Consider the following 15296-nt stretch of genomic DNA (forward strand, 5'->3'; position numbering starts at 1 on the left):
ATAATTGCATTAATAGTACTCAGAGTTGGAGTCTAAGCATTTCATGAACTTCAGTGCAATTCATGCTTCATTAAAGATGAGATGAACTTTTGTTAGGTAAGGGGAACTTTAAATTACTTCATGTGTGGAGCTTCAATTACTATATGCTTAGTTACAATCTTTAGGATTGACTAATTGGACACGAATTCATGGATTGATTGAGGGAAATTTTTGTGTAATTATCAACCACAACTTATGTTTTCAAATTTTTAGGACATAATTTAGGTAGTTATTTTTATCAATAGTAAACTTGTTTCTTTGCATAATATGGATTTAGTTGAACTATTATGATTGATAAGATGGAGAAAGAAATTGTCTTTGAATTGACTAATAGACCTAGGTTCATTGTTGTTGTCTTTTAACTTGTTATTTTGCAAAAAGCTTAACTAATATGAACTATCATGTCACAAGAACTTTTAAATCAAGAATATACCCTACACATCATTTAAGATGGCAATAAAATGTTGTTAAATTGAAAGCACTTTAGTTTCATGTTTGGCGTGTTCAAGATAAAACATAATTGTATTAATGANGGGAAATTTTTGTGTAATTATCAACCACAACTTATGTTTTCAAATTTTTAGGACATAATTTAGGTAGTTATTTTTATCAATAGTAAACTTGTTTCTTTGCATAATATGGATTTAGTTGAACTATTATGATTGATAAGATGGAGAAAGAAATTGTCTTTGAATTGACTAATAGACCTAGGTTCATTGTTGTTGTCTTTTAACTTGTTATTTTGCAAAAAGCTTAACTAATATGAACTATCATGTCACAAGAACTTTTAAATCAAGAATATACCCTACACATCATTCAAGATGGCAATAAAATGGAGTTAAATTGAACGCACTTTAGTTTCATGTTTGGCGTGTTCAAGATAAAACATAATTGTATTAATGATATTGAGCCTGGAGTCTATAAGAATTTAATGATCTTAAGAGAAATTCCTGTTTTATGAGAGGATACCAACTTTATTTAAGGTACTAGGAGTTCAAGAATCTGGATTTGAATCTGGTTAAGGAACGGTAAGATCTGAAAGTTTTGAATTCTAGACCAAAACTTATCGTTGAGATGAGGGAGCCTTCAAAGGTTATGCACTCACATATGGGGTTGTTATGTAGCCTTAGTCTAGCTTTGTGTTTGAGTTTTTTTGTTTTTTTTTTTTTTTTTTTTTTTTTTGTAATTGTATCCCAAACACTTTTTTTTTTGTTTGGATAAATTTGAACAACACCATCTTATAATTTTATTTTATTTTATATTTAATGTTGTTTTGTTTTCTCAATCTCATTTTAATTTTACAACATTTTCTTATTTTATATTAATTTACTTTTATTTTTATTTGTTTTCACTCTCAATTTTAGTTTCTATTTGAGTTTTGAACCCTTAAAATTTGGGTTGTGACAGATTGGTATCAGAGCAGCCAGATTTTAAATTCTATAGATATTTTCTTAGGATAAAGAGTCGTATATCTCTATGACTCAGCTCGATGACACGTCTCTCCACGACCAATTAAGCAGTCTAACCCTATTTTGTAGTATATGATATGTTGTAAAACTTGTATGTTTTGATTTTCGTGGTAGTTATAAAATGTCCTTGGACGTTAAAGAGTGAACGTTAACTATATAAGACAATACTGGATCAACATTATAGTGTCTAGATATGGTGAGGAGGAAAAGAGTGGTCATGAGATATCTGACTAGCCTTAGGAAAATAGAGAGTTGTCGTTGCACAGTGCGAGGCATCTAATCCATGAAATTTTTGTACTAGAAATGAAGAAACTGGAGATGGTCCCCAAATGTCTGTATGGACCATTTCCAATCGCACTTTTTTAAGTTCCCTGGCAGCGTCAACCAAATTAACCCTACGGCGTGACAATCCTTGAGCTTCCACTCCTCCGTGGTCATGGTATCCAACTTCACCCCCAAAATGGGTTCTTGAATTTCTTTCTCGTATAGATAATCTTCAATCTGCATCTTCTAGAAACTGATAATGAATCCATCAAACTTTTCAATTCCAGTCTTTGAACTTTCCATCTTCACAGATCGTGGTGAATCTCTCCTCGCTCTGATACCAGTTATTAGAATCACACAACAATGCACACACTTGATATAAATGAACACAAAGAACATGATAGAGAAAATGTAAGAAGAAATATTGACTAATGGTTAAGGTCAGATCAACTTTGAGTTCAAAGCAACAAGAACCAAAGACTGGTGCGAAAATTCTATGGACTAGTCGAAGTTGTCCACAAGATTAGGAAGACATCATATAGAATCCAATTGCTCCTATGGATACAGACTAACCCTGTTGTCCACATCAGTAACTTGAAACGTTATTATTCCAACCAAGAAAACATCAAATAAAAGCAGGTGGTATGACGTCATGCAAAGAAGAAATTGTTTCAAGCGAAGAAAGTAGGAAAGACACCAACAGAGAAGACTTGAAGAGTTAACAAACCGAGAAGTAATTTTCAACAGCTCCTAGTAGGTTGGAAAAGACTCCTCAATGCTGAGATAAGCTAGAAGCGCGTCGCGAGACCTAAAGTCAGCCTCATCCTACAACGTTGAGTTTATGAAGAGCAAGTTGATAGAGATATTGACAAATTGTATAAGGGCAGATGTCGCGGTCATGATTGGCAAAGGCGTGTTGCCTGTGGCTGCATGTTAGATGTCTCAGCTATTCTTGTAAACAATTTGTGGTTCATGGTGGCATGCTCATTCCAAACCCCTTTTACTTGCTTTCATCTTAGATAGGCCTTTACTATTATTGTTGTGCCAATATGGGGTGTATGATTAGTCCTCAAAATCATATCTACACCCATCTGGACTAAAATGTCCCAAAATGTACTATAGGAGAATGTGACCAGTTGTTGTTTCTTCACTTGTAGCTTATTACATTGCATTATTTGAAATTGTTTTCAACGTATTTCCTTGCTCACGTTTTCTAAAATATTTCTTCTAAACGTGATTCGAGCATACACTGCTATTGTTAGTTCAATCTTAATTTTGCATGGTTGACTTGTTCATTGGATTAGAACAAATGTCACATAATCATTGTCTCACTACTACATGAGTGCGATTGTGACACTTGTCTTCCGTTCAGTTGTGGGCCGCATCTTGTGACTAGTTACGTGAGTTTGGCCTGGAGAATACGTTTAGGTTGAAAAAGAAATGGTTGGATGCGGACTGTGAATAAGGGTTGGGCCATGGAAGGTTTGTTTTTTTTTACCACATATGGACTTTGGGCTAGTGAGTCTTAAATTTGGGTTCGTTTGAAAAATTTTGGTTCATTTTTTAGTTCAAACGAACCCAAATTAAACCTCTTAGTTCCTTCTTCCTTGCACGACTCACTCTTAATTAAACCCAAATTAAGCATACCAGGTAGGGAAAGAAAGGCTGCTCGATCTCCTGTAAGGTCAACCCTCAACGGCGAGCTCACCATGCAATGCTATAAGTCCGATAGAAGTCCAAAGTTTCGTTTACTATAGACCAGGAAGCTCTTGGAGGAGCTAACATGAAATGAGAAATACATTAGATTACGGAAACTAATAGATAGCAAACTTTTTGGTAGAAACTGAATGATCCCTTGGCTCAGGAAAGAAAAGGAAAAGGTAGTCGTACTCCTACCTTTTCCGTAGGACAATAGAAAAGTTTGAGCTGAAAGATTGACTCACACTTGGTAAAAAAGGCGGGCTTAGCAGGTTTCTCCAAACGTATAAACAAAAAGAGGAAGTAACTGTTCCTAAAGAGGATACCGATACGCATACATTCTCGCATGGAAGAACCTAGCTGAACCGGATCAAAGGTCCTAACCTAGTTCGACTAACCTTCTTTGGTTGGCCCTCACCCCTTGTAACAAGGTCAACCCGTACGTGCTTTTTCCTTTCGTTTACCGAGATAGCTTACCAGCTCTTTCGGCTCATAGCAGCAGTATGAAAAGCGGAATCCTCATCTTGAGTCGAGTCCGTATTGCCATACGAATCGACATCGGCCAAACCAAAAGCTCCTATTTTTTCTTTAACGAAAGCAGATCTAACAGTTTCGATAAAACCAACCTCTTTTAAAGAAGGAGTTGCTCTGCCTTGATCACCGTGGACATATGCAGCTCCCGCTTTACCTTTTCCTACCGTGAAAAGAAAAGTTCCCTCACGATAGGCCCTCCCAGCTCCCGAACGTCTTTCTATCAATTGAGAGAGGTATAGAATAGTACACCAAACGAACAAGACAAGAATGGACTCATAAGATGGGCGGTCAGGGAAGTGATTTCATTTGTGTTATCCGCCAAGGAAATGATCAAGGAATTCTCTATACACGGCTGAGAGATGACCGTATTGTTGCACATCCTGAATAAAGTACCGTAGGCAAGCGAAGCTTTTGAAAATGAAAGCGTGTAGAACTCAGATCCACTTTCTCGTCGATTCGTAAACTTCGGATCTGATCTTCCTTTCGTCTCCGGGTGACTGAGAGAGAATTTAGGCCTGGTGTGCATCCAATTTGGTCAACAATAAGGTAAAAAGCGGATTGATTAAATGGGCTTGAAGTTCCATTATCGTTAGGTCGAAGATCTTTACTAGGTTTAGTGCACTTTTGTAGTTGTGAATGTTGCCGTAATCGAATGTCTTTCTCATTCGACATTCTCTCTTACCAAGCACTCATACTCGCCAGGGTTGAGGAGACAGTCCGTGGGCTAATTGGGTTTGGAGACTGCGTATACGCGAAAAGAGCTCACTTTCGACTTTCTCCTCGATGTTTTATGCCCGATTCTTGTTCAGGAAAGGGTCTGATTTCTTTCATTGGAGCACATTGATGCTGAAGGAGTCTTCGAAACTGGTAGAGAGGCTATGATGACTTCAGGCTATTAAAATAGCATGACTGATACAACAAAGAAAGGGTTTCTAAGTCACACTAGTGGAATAGCTTTTTCATAATAATTATCTCGATATATGATACCAAAAACCTGTCTAAGACTGATAAGGTAAGAGGTTTCAAAAGACAAAAGAATGACAATTCTATGTGTGATAGAAAAGAAGATCTTCTTTTTTTTTTAGTGTGCGCGGTTCGCCTTTCTTCCTGACCACGGATAGGCTATGGGGCTTTGCACTTCGGACCTTTAGAATACCACATTAAGGTGACAGGATTCGAACATATGGCTACTGAAACTTCTTCATCGGTTATTTGGGCGCATCTTTCTTAAAAGGATTGTGATGACAGATGACCTATGTGACGACAACGGACAACATGCCTGCCTTCCTGACCACGGATAGACTACGGGGCTTTGCACTTCGGCCCCTGAGAATACCACATCAAGGTGACAGGATTCGAACATATGGCTATTTGGGCGCATCTTCCTTAAATTGACTTTTTGAACAATTTGTGTAATAATGCTGTTTTTGACTTTTTGAAGTCCGGCTCGAGACAATGAAAAGTTCCTAGAAAGAATACAACTGAACAAAAGTTCCTAAAGAATACAATTGCACAATTTGTTTTGACTTTTTGAAGTCCGGCTCGAGACTTCTGTCAAGAATATGTTTCATTCTCTATTCTCATCTTCTTGGTTCAATGTTTAAAAACCACATTTTAAATCATATTATCTTGATCGAACTTGAGACATCTCAAGGTCAAAACAATTATCATACCACTTAGACCAAATGCCTTTGTAATAGATCTATAATTCTTAGTTGCTAGTCTATATATGAAATTTATATAGACCAAATGCCCTTATTATGAAATATATATTAAGTTGTTTATGGAATGTATCATAATTATTTAATTTATTTTCTTTGTTAATGAAATTCATGAGCAATTATTATTATATCTTTTAGATCTAGACCGCTGTTAAATTATTTACATAGGGTTTGCCATAATTACTGTAGAGAGAAGAAAAAAAAAAAAAAAATTATTTTATTTACATAGGGTTTGCGATAGAAGTTATTTTCTAGTGTAAGTTTTAGTTTGATAGTTCCATTTGAGACATATATCGTGGAGTAAACAAGTCAATGATATTAAGAGCATTATCATTAAATGGATAATACACTAGGTTGCTGCTTAATTGCTTTCTCTGAGGCTCATCTTTTGAGAAATGAACATAGGGGCACATTCCGAGAATTAAACTCAGGACCTCTCGCACCCTAAGCGAGAATCATACCACTAGACCAAATGCCCTTTCTAAAAAAAATGCAACATTTTTAACTCCTACTCAATATATTTTTTTCTCTCAAGTTTGAAATCTATTTTCTTGAGCGGTTGTTGGACTATAAAACAAAAAGTTGATGGTCTAGTATTTTACTTGTAAGTAAGGCATGTAATATTGAATTGTTCTAATATGCAAGTGTTATCAAATAAATTACAACCCAACAAATGAATCAAACTAATCAGTTTGGGTTGGGTTGGATTTATTCGGCTCAGTTCATCAGTTTGTTTGATTTAATTCTTCTATTTTGCTTCGTATGACAAGAAAATGAAGTTGTATTGAATGTACCATAGTTTGATTTATGACAAACTCATATGAAATATAATTGCATTAATAGTACTAAGAGTTGGAGTCTATAAACATTTCATGAACTTAAGTGCAACTTATGCTTCATTAAAAACGAGATAAACTTTAGTTAAGTAACTGGAACTTTAAATTACTTCATGTGGAGCTTCAATTACTTTATGTTAGCTACTATCTTTAGGATTTACTAATTGGACACGAGTTCTTGGATTTAAGGGATTGTTTTATGTAATTTTAAACTACAACTTATGTTTTCAAATTTTTATGTCATAATTTAGGTAGTGGTTGTATATTATGGATGAACACTAGAGTTTTTATCCCATTCACCACAACTACTCTAGTTTTTGTTTGAAGGCTATAATTGTAATCTATGTTGTATGGCAATAAAATTTGTTTAGATGAAATTTTAGTTAAAGTTGCATATTTTACTTCTTGCGAGTAAAAAATTTGTTTCTTAACATAATATGAATTTAGTTACAGAGTTATTAGGAGTAAGATGGAGAAAGAAATTTTCTTTAAAATAATAAACAGACCCAAGTTCATCTTTGTTGTTGTCTAATTGTGATTTTGTAAAAAGCTTAACTAACATGAAATATCAAGGTAAATCAAGAATATATCCTACACGTCATTCAAGATGACAATAAAATGGAGTTAAATTGAACTCAGTTTTAGTTTCATGTTTAGTAGGTTCAAGATGAAGCATAATTGTATTAATGATATTAAAGAGAAATTTGGGTTTTATTAGAAGAGACCAACTTCATTTAAGGTACTAGGAGTTTAAACTACTTCCATTGTAATTTCAATCACTCCACAATGATTACAAATTTAGGGTTGGCTAATTGGACATCAATTATCAACTTTAGGTTATAATTTAGGTAGTAGCCATTATAATATTAATGAGCATAAGAGTTACAATTCTTCCATGGACCATATGTGTTATAGTTAAATGAATATATATATATATATATATTATGTATGTCGAGGTTTGGGTAAAGCACAAAGTAGTAAGGAACACCATTGTCAACTCTAGAGCCACCCACAACTCATGATGGAGACCAATGCAAAATATTTTAACATCCTTTGGCATCAAGATACAGGAAAGATGAACGCTGTCAAATTGGAAGCTTTACCTGTCTTAAGAGTCACAATGAGAACTCTAATCAAGCTGGAGCCTTGGACTAGGCAAAATTTTTAGTGATAGTTGAAATGGATGACTTCGACATCGTGTCAGGAATGAACGCCCTGCTGAAACACAAAGTCAGTTATATGCCCCTAGCAAAATGTCTAGTAGTAATGGAGTCTAACTCGACGATCATTCAGAAAAACATCCATCAACCAAGAGGGTTGAAAATGATGTCGATACTACAGTTGAGAAAGAATCATAGCCATGATGAATCTACGCTTGCTGCTATTGTTGTAATTGAAAAGGGGAGCTCGAGTGAGCCAACCTCAACAAAAACCTTGTTGCCACTACATGAACACCACGACGTAAAACAAGGTCAGATAATGGATTTATCCCCACCAGGAGAGACAAAAACAAGGTCAGATACTTAAGAAGGGAGACAGAAACAAACCACTGAAGCAACACGTGTTCACACAGAAATATCATCTAGACGGATGAAGAGAAGGGTCAGTCAGAAGCGTCAACCACAATAATTTCAAGAAAAATAAAGAGTTCATATAAGTTAAGTTCAAATAACTTCGAGTTCAAAACAACAAGAACCAAAGATTGGTGTGAAAATACTATGGACTAGTTAAAATTATCCATAAGATTACGAAGACATCATATAAAATCCAATTGCTCTTATGGATACGGACTAACCTTGTTGTCCGCGTTAGTAACTTGAAACGTTATTATTTCTACCAAGAAGACATCAAGCAGAAGCAGGTGGTATGACGTCATACAAATAAGAAAAAGTTTCAAGCGAAGAAAGTAGGAAAGACACGAACATAGAAGACATGAAGACTCAACAAACCGAGAAGTGATTTTCAACAGCACCTAGTAGGTTGGAAGAGACTCCTCATTATGAGATCAGCTGGAAGCGCATCGAGAGACCTAAAGTCAGCCTTATCTAATAAATTGTGTGGGGGCAGATGTCACAGTCATGATTGCCCAAGGCGTGTTGCCTGTGGTTGCATGTTGCATGTCTCAAAAATTCTTGTAAACGATTTGTTGTCCAAGGCGGTTATTTGGGCAATGTTATTATTTACCGATTATTTGGGTGACACGCCTTGAGCAATCATGACCGTCACAATTGGCTAAGACATTTGTTATCCATATGTTATTGTTGTCCAAGAGACTCCTCATTATGAGGTCATGATTGGCTAAGACATTTAAAGAAGTTTTACCTAGGGCAACTTCTATCACAATCCTCTTCTTGCTCTCTGAAACTTCTTGCTCTCTGAAACTTCTTTAAATTTTGTTGTTCACTGGTTATTTGGGCGCATCTTCCTTAAAAGGATTGTGACGACAAATGACCTAGGTAAAACTTCTATTGGGAGATCAGTGCAATAGAGAATCTGTGTCCCTATCCTGAAACCTTCAGCGGACAACATAACAAAGAGTTCCTAGAAAAAAATATCATAGAACAATTTGTGTAATGCCTTTGAAGTTAGGCTCGAGGCTCTATCTTATCTCCCAAGAATATGGTTCATTCTCTATTCACATAGAAATTCTGCAATAGAAAGTGGTACCCTCGTCTTCTTGTACAAAACTTTCTGAAGTCCTCATGCAATGATTTGAAAGTGGTACCCTCATCTTCTTTTATAAGACTACCTCGACCTTCTTTAAATGTTATTGTTCACTGTTTATGGTCCAAGTCCCGAAAAAGTAAGTCTTTATGTCAAGAAAGGAGAGGAATCCTCGTAGTTTCCAAGATTTGAAGAGAATCATACATACACAAATTTTCTTCAATTATATTGCATTCTTCAATTTGTTATAATTGTTGGGGGCACTTTGAGAATCAAACTCGAGACCTCTCACACCCGAAGCGAGAATCATACCACTAGACCAAATGCCTTGCAGTGTATCTATCTTTTTTAGTTGCTGGTCCATATCTTTTGAAATTTATGCACATGTTTTTGTTTCAATTCTAGAAATAGAAATGATATCCATAGAAATACATAATTTTACAATGCAAATAAGAAAAACTCGTGATCAAGTTTTAGATAGAAGTAGCAAACATGTTGATAGATATAAAAATCAATTCAAGATCTTTCTCTGGCCTAATTATCAATCGAAAGATTTAGCTGATATGAATTGTTATTTGTTTGATACCAATAATAACCGTCATTTTAGTATGGTAAGATTTTAGTATGCTAAGGATCCATATGTGTCCATGAAAATTAGTTAATGCTATATGTTTCTTATATTGGCCATAATATCTCTCAACCAAATGCATTAGTTGAAAATGTATTTAATAATTTTCTTTTGTCCTTTTCTTTTTTTGAATGGTCTTATGTCTCCGTTCCATTTGAAAATTGATATTTTGTTTGGTAATTTTAAACTCATTATTTTTGTTCATTCCACCTAATTTGTAAAAAAAAAAAAAAATCATACCACTAGACCAAATGCCCTTATAGTGGATCTATTATTTTTAGTTGCCTGTGTGTATATGTTTTCCGCACCTCAATATATGAAATTTATCCACATATTTTTTTGCTTTAGAACCTACTATTATTGTCATGTTTACTTCACATGGTCTATCACACAGTTGAAGCAGCATTGTCACCCGAGCCCATTCATTGATAACTTTTTTTTTTTATTATTTCAAAATTATGTGTTTTATCCTTTTATAAAATAAAAAAAATAATAAAAAAACATTTGAATTTTAAGCAAAATTTTACACCAAACTAAGTTTTTGAAAAATATTTTTATTTATTTATTTTTTTTTTCTTTATTTTAGTTTTCCAAACATAGATTGATCTAGAGTGGCTAGTTTTCAAAATTATTTATTTGCTACAATTGAACAATATTTATATTGTAAAATGGGATTAACTTCCTTTAAGTTTAGGTAGTTTCTTTTTATTACTATGTTTACTTCTATCTCATGTTACTCCATTTGTATTTACTTCGGTTTATACAAAAGTTCACCGTAATTAATAAATCCATGTGCTTAATACATTCCCTACAAAAATAAACTTGTTTGTATCAGGATATAAACTTGTTTGTATGAGGATAAATTACAATGAATACTGAGAAAAGAAATCCCAAAAAATAAGTAGAAGGTTGGGAATTTCACTCAACCACAATTCTACCACAAGAATGGCATGAAACTTGCATAGATGATGCTTGGATTTTGAAGGGGAACTTCTCAACTTCAAAGATCAATTTCATTCATCACAAATCTGATTTTTACATAATAATTTGTGGGTATTAATAGTCTCCCACAAAATAAGTTAGTGGTCAGGATTTAATCTTGATCCCCTTAAATCTCCAAAAAAAAAAATAAATAAATAAAAATAAAAATAAAAATAAAAATAAAAAAAAAAAAAAAAATAAAAAACAAAGTCAATGTGACAATTCTATCATTACAAACTTTATGAAATTAAAAATAAATAAAGTTTTCTAACAACTCATGTAATGATGCTTGCAACTTCATTTGCTCCTTCAACTGTGTAAATATTCACTTCTGAAGCTCCAAATGGTCCTTTCTCAATCTAATAAGCTTTAACACTTGAAATAATAGTTGAACCAAGCCTATCCAATTTTGTAGATGAAGAATGAATGCTTGTTGAATCTTCTTGGCCTTGGATCGTGTAATAGGTCTAGTTGAAACATTTGGAACACCGTGATCCATATCATCTTCCCCCTCTTCAAAAGGATTTGTCTTCAAATCAGAAAATCATCACCTACATCAAAAGGACTCAAGTCAGCAACATTGAAAGTAGAATGTGCTGAAAATTCTCCTGGAAGATCATTTTATATGCATTGTTATTAATTCTTTCAAGGACTTGATAAGTGTCATCCCTCCTGGATGTAACTTTGTCTTCCTTTGAGATGGGAATCACTCCTTGCGAAAATGTATCCAAACTCAGTTATCGGGTTGAAAAATGATTTCATTCCGTCCTTTGTTAATTCTTGAAGCAACATTGAAAGTTTGTTTCTCAATTGTCTACTTCTCCTCTTTATGAGTGATTATTTCTTTTTAAAATTTCAGAATTTTCATTTTCAATGTTATAGTCTTTACCGATGAATTTTTATTTTTAATGTTAGTGGGGATAGCTTAGTTTGGAGAGCGTCACTGAAGATCTGAAAGTCACGTGTTTGATCCACGTTCACCCCACCTAATTCAAATCGACTAACTTGCATAACCTAAATATTCAATCTAAAATGAGTGATTATTTCTTTTTAAAATTACTCCACTATTTAATCTAAATTTAGTGATTCTCTCTTTTTAAAATTTCAAAATTTTCATTTTGAATGTTATAGGGGATAACTTAGTTGGGAGTTTGTAATATTGAAGATTTGAAGGTCACATGTTGGTTCGACCTTCACCACACTTGATTCAAGTAGTATAACTTATTATCTTATCTAAATTTAGAGATGATTTCTTTTTAAAATTTCAATGAATTAGCGTAAATAATTTTACTGATGAATTTTCATTTTAATGTTAGCGTGGATAGCTGAATTAGGAGTGAGAGTGGGTCTGTAGATGTAAAGATAGGGTGGATTCCTAATTCTTTATTTGACTATAAATGCTCTATAAGAATTCTTTATTTGATTATAAATACTCCATAAGACATTTAGTAAAATGACTCATTTTATTGCCTGGAACAAAAAAATTGATGTTCCTTTAGAATTGTCAATACATTCTACTTTCAATGTTGCTAAATTGAGTCCTTTTGATGTAGGTGATGATTTTTCTGATTCGAGGACGAATCCTGAAAAGGGGGATGGTGATAAGAATCATGGTGTACATTCTACTTTCAATGTTGCTGAGTTGAGTCCTTCTGATGTAGGTGATGATTTTTCTGATTCGAGGACGAATCCTTTTGAAGAGGGGGATGATGATAAGAATCACGATGTTCCAATTGGACCTATTACACAACCCAAGGCCAAGAAGATTCAACAAACATTCATACTTCATCTACAAATATCTATAACATAACACTAACATAGGTACGATGTTCATAAAAGTCTTTTTAATCTAAGATACTATTGAACTTGACCATTAAAGTGCCCCTCAAAATGAGGTAAAGTTTAAATATAATTGGTGACAAAAAAAATGAAACTATAAAATAAAAAGAAATAAGAAAATAATATTCAATTTCAGAGAATCAAACCAGAATCTCTAAGGTGAAAGCCAAATATCAAAACCGTTGGACAACAATGAATTTTTGGTGTAGTTGTCCTAAAGTCTTTTGTCTAATCGCTGAAGAGTTTTACTATGATGTTTTGGGTAATGTCTAACTCTTCGACACATCCTTTCATGTGTGTGATAGAGTTCTCAGAGTTACCGCGACGTTTCAAGCTGTTCGATCGTGTGGCTTTTTCTTCAAAAGGGTCAACATCAAACGTCAGGTCTTTGATTGGCAACCCATCTAGAGGAGCGTCGATTGCATCAATTCCATCAACAGTCTTCCTATGAGTTTATGGTGCATGACCCATTTTTTATACCATTCACCTTCGAGCGCCACCATAGTTTTGCATCATCCATGGGAGCGCCACCATAGTTTTGCATCGTCCATGAGATGCATTGCGACCAACGTAACTCTTAGGTCCTATGAGCAAGTTCCAGTAACCTTCAAGTATTGTTCTACATCAAAAATAAAGTTTTTTCATTACTTAGCATCCCGGTTTCCATTTAGGGAGTTGTGTTCTTGGATTTTAAGTTTGTTAAGCCCACATGAACTTGGCTTGAGGTGTGGTTCTCTACAGCCCAACTTGTCAAACTCACTCGGGTGCTCATCTCAACCATGATGTCGTTCAACAAGAGAGACCTCGAAAACAATTGGATTATCGCATTAACCATTTGAATCACCTGCTCATCTCAACCATGACGTCGTTCAACAAGAGAGACCTCGAAAACGACTGGATTATCGCATTAACCATTTGAATCACCTGCTCATCTCAACCATGACGTTGTTCACTCGGGTGCTCATCTTAACCATGATGTCGTTCAACAAGAAAGACCTAAAAAACAATTGGATTATCGCATTAACAATTTGAATCATCTGCTCATCTCAACCATGACATCGTTCAACAAGAGAGGCCTCCAAAACGACTGGATTATCGCATTAACCATTTGAATCACCTGCTCATCTCAACCATGACGTTGTTCAACAAGAGAGATCTCGAAAATGACTTAATTATCGTATTAACCATTTCAAATTGAACAAAGTATCTATAACATAACTCTAACAAAGGTCGGAAGTTCATAAAAGTCTTTTTAATCCAAGATAGAAATTGTAAAATAAAATCAAATAAGAAAATAATATTCCATTGTCAGGAATGGAACCCAAGTCTCCTAGGCGAAAGCCAGGTATCCTGACCACTGGACGACAATGGATTTTTAATGTGGATGTGCTGAAGTCTTTTGTCAGATCGCTGAAGAGTTTTAGCATGATCTTTTGCTTAATGTCTAACTCTTCGACAAGTCCTTCCCTATGTGTGTTAGAGTTCTCAGAGTTACCACGACGCTTCGAGCTGTTCGATTGTGTGGCTCTTTCTTCAAAAGAGTCAATATCAAATGTTAGGTCTTTGATTGGCAACCCATCCAGGGGAGCGTCGATTGCATCGATTCCATCAACGATCTTCCCATGAGTTTATGGTGCATGACCCATTTTTTATACCATTCACTTTCGAGCACTACCCTAGTTTTGCATCGTCCATGAGATGCATTACGGCTAACATAACTCTCAGGTTGTATGAGAAAGTTCCTGTAGCCTTCAACTCTCAGGTCGTATGATAGAGTTCTTAGAGCTACCGTGACATTTCGAGGTGTTCGATCGTGTGGCTTTTTCTTCTAAAGAGTCAACATCAAACGTTAGGTCTTTAATTGGCAACCCATCAAGGGGAGCGTCGATTGCATCGATTCCATCAACGATCTTCCCATGAGTTTATGGTGCATGACCCATTTTTTATATCATCCACCTTTGAGCGCCACTGTCCATGAGATGCATTGTGGCCAACGTAACTCTTAGGTCCTACGAGCAAGTTCCTGTAACCTTCAAGTATTGTTCTACGTCAAAAATAAAGTTTTTTAATTTCTTGCATCCCGGTTCCCATTTAAGGGTTTGTGTTTTTGGATTTTCAGTTTGTTAAGCCCAACATGAGCTTGGCTTAGGGTGTGGTTCTCTACGACCCTCCTTGTCAAACTCACTCTGGTGCTCATCTTAGTCATCTCAGCCATGATGGCGTTCAACAAAAGAGACCTTAAAAATGATCGGATTATCACATTAACCATTTGAATGACCTCAACGTCACTTGTTGAAATGAACCAAATATCTATGACATAACACTATTAAAGGTTCAAAGTTAATAAAAGTCTTTTTAATCTAGGATACTATTGAACTTGATCATTATAGTGCCTCTCAAACCAAGTTCATAAAGGTCTTTTGAATTTAAGATACTATTAAACTCATCCATTAAAGAAGCAGTTTAAATATAATTGGTGACAAAAGATGAAACTATAAAATAAAAGAAATAAGAAAATAAAATTTCATTGTCGAGAATCAAACTCGGGTCTCCCCGATGAAAGCCAGATCTTCTGTGTAATGTCTAACTCTTCGTCACGTTTTTTTATGTGTGTGATAGAGTT

The sequence above is a fragment of the Cucurbita moschata genome, unplaced genomic scaffold (genome assembly GCF_002738365.1).
Source record: "Cucurbita moschata cultivar Rifu unplaced genomic scaffold, Cmos_1.0 Cmo_Scf00084, whole genome shotgun sequence".
NCBI classification, from domain to species: Eukaryota; Viridiplantae; Streptophyta; class Magnoliopsida; order Cucurbitales; family Cucurbitaceae; genus Cucurbita; species Cucurbita moschata.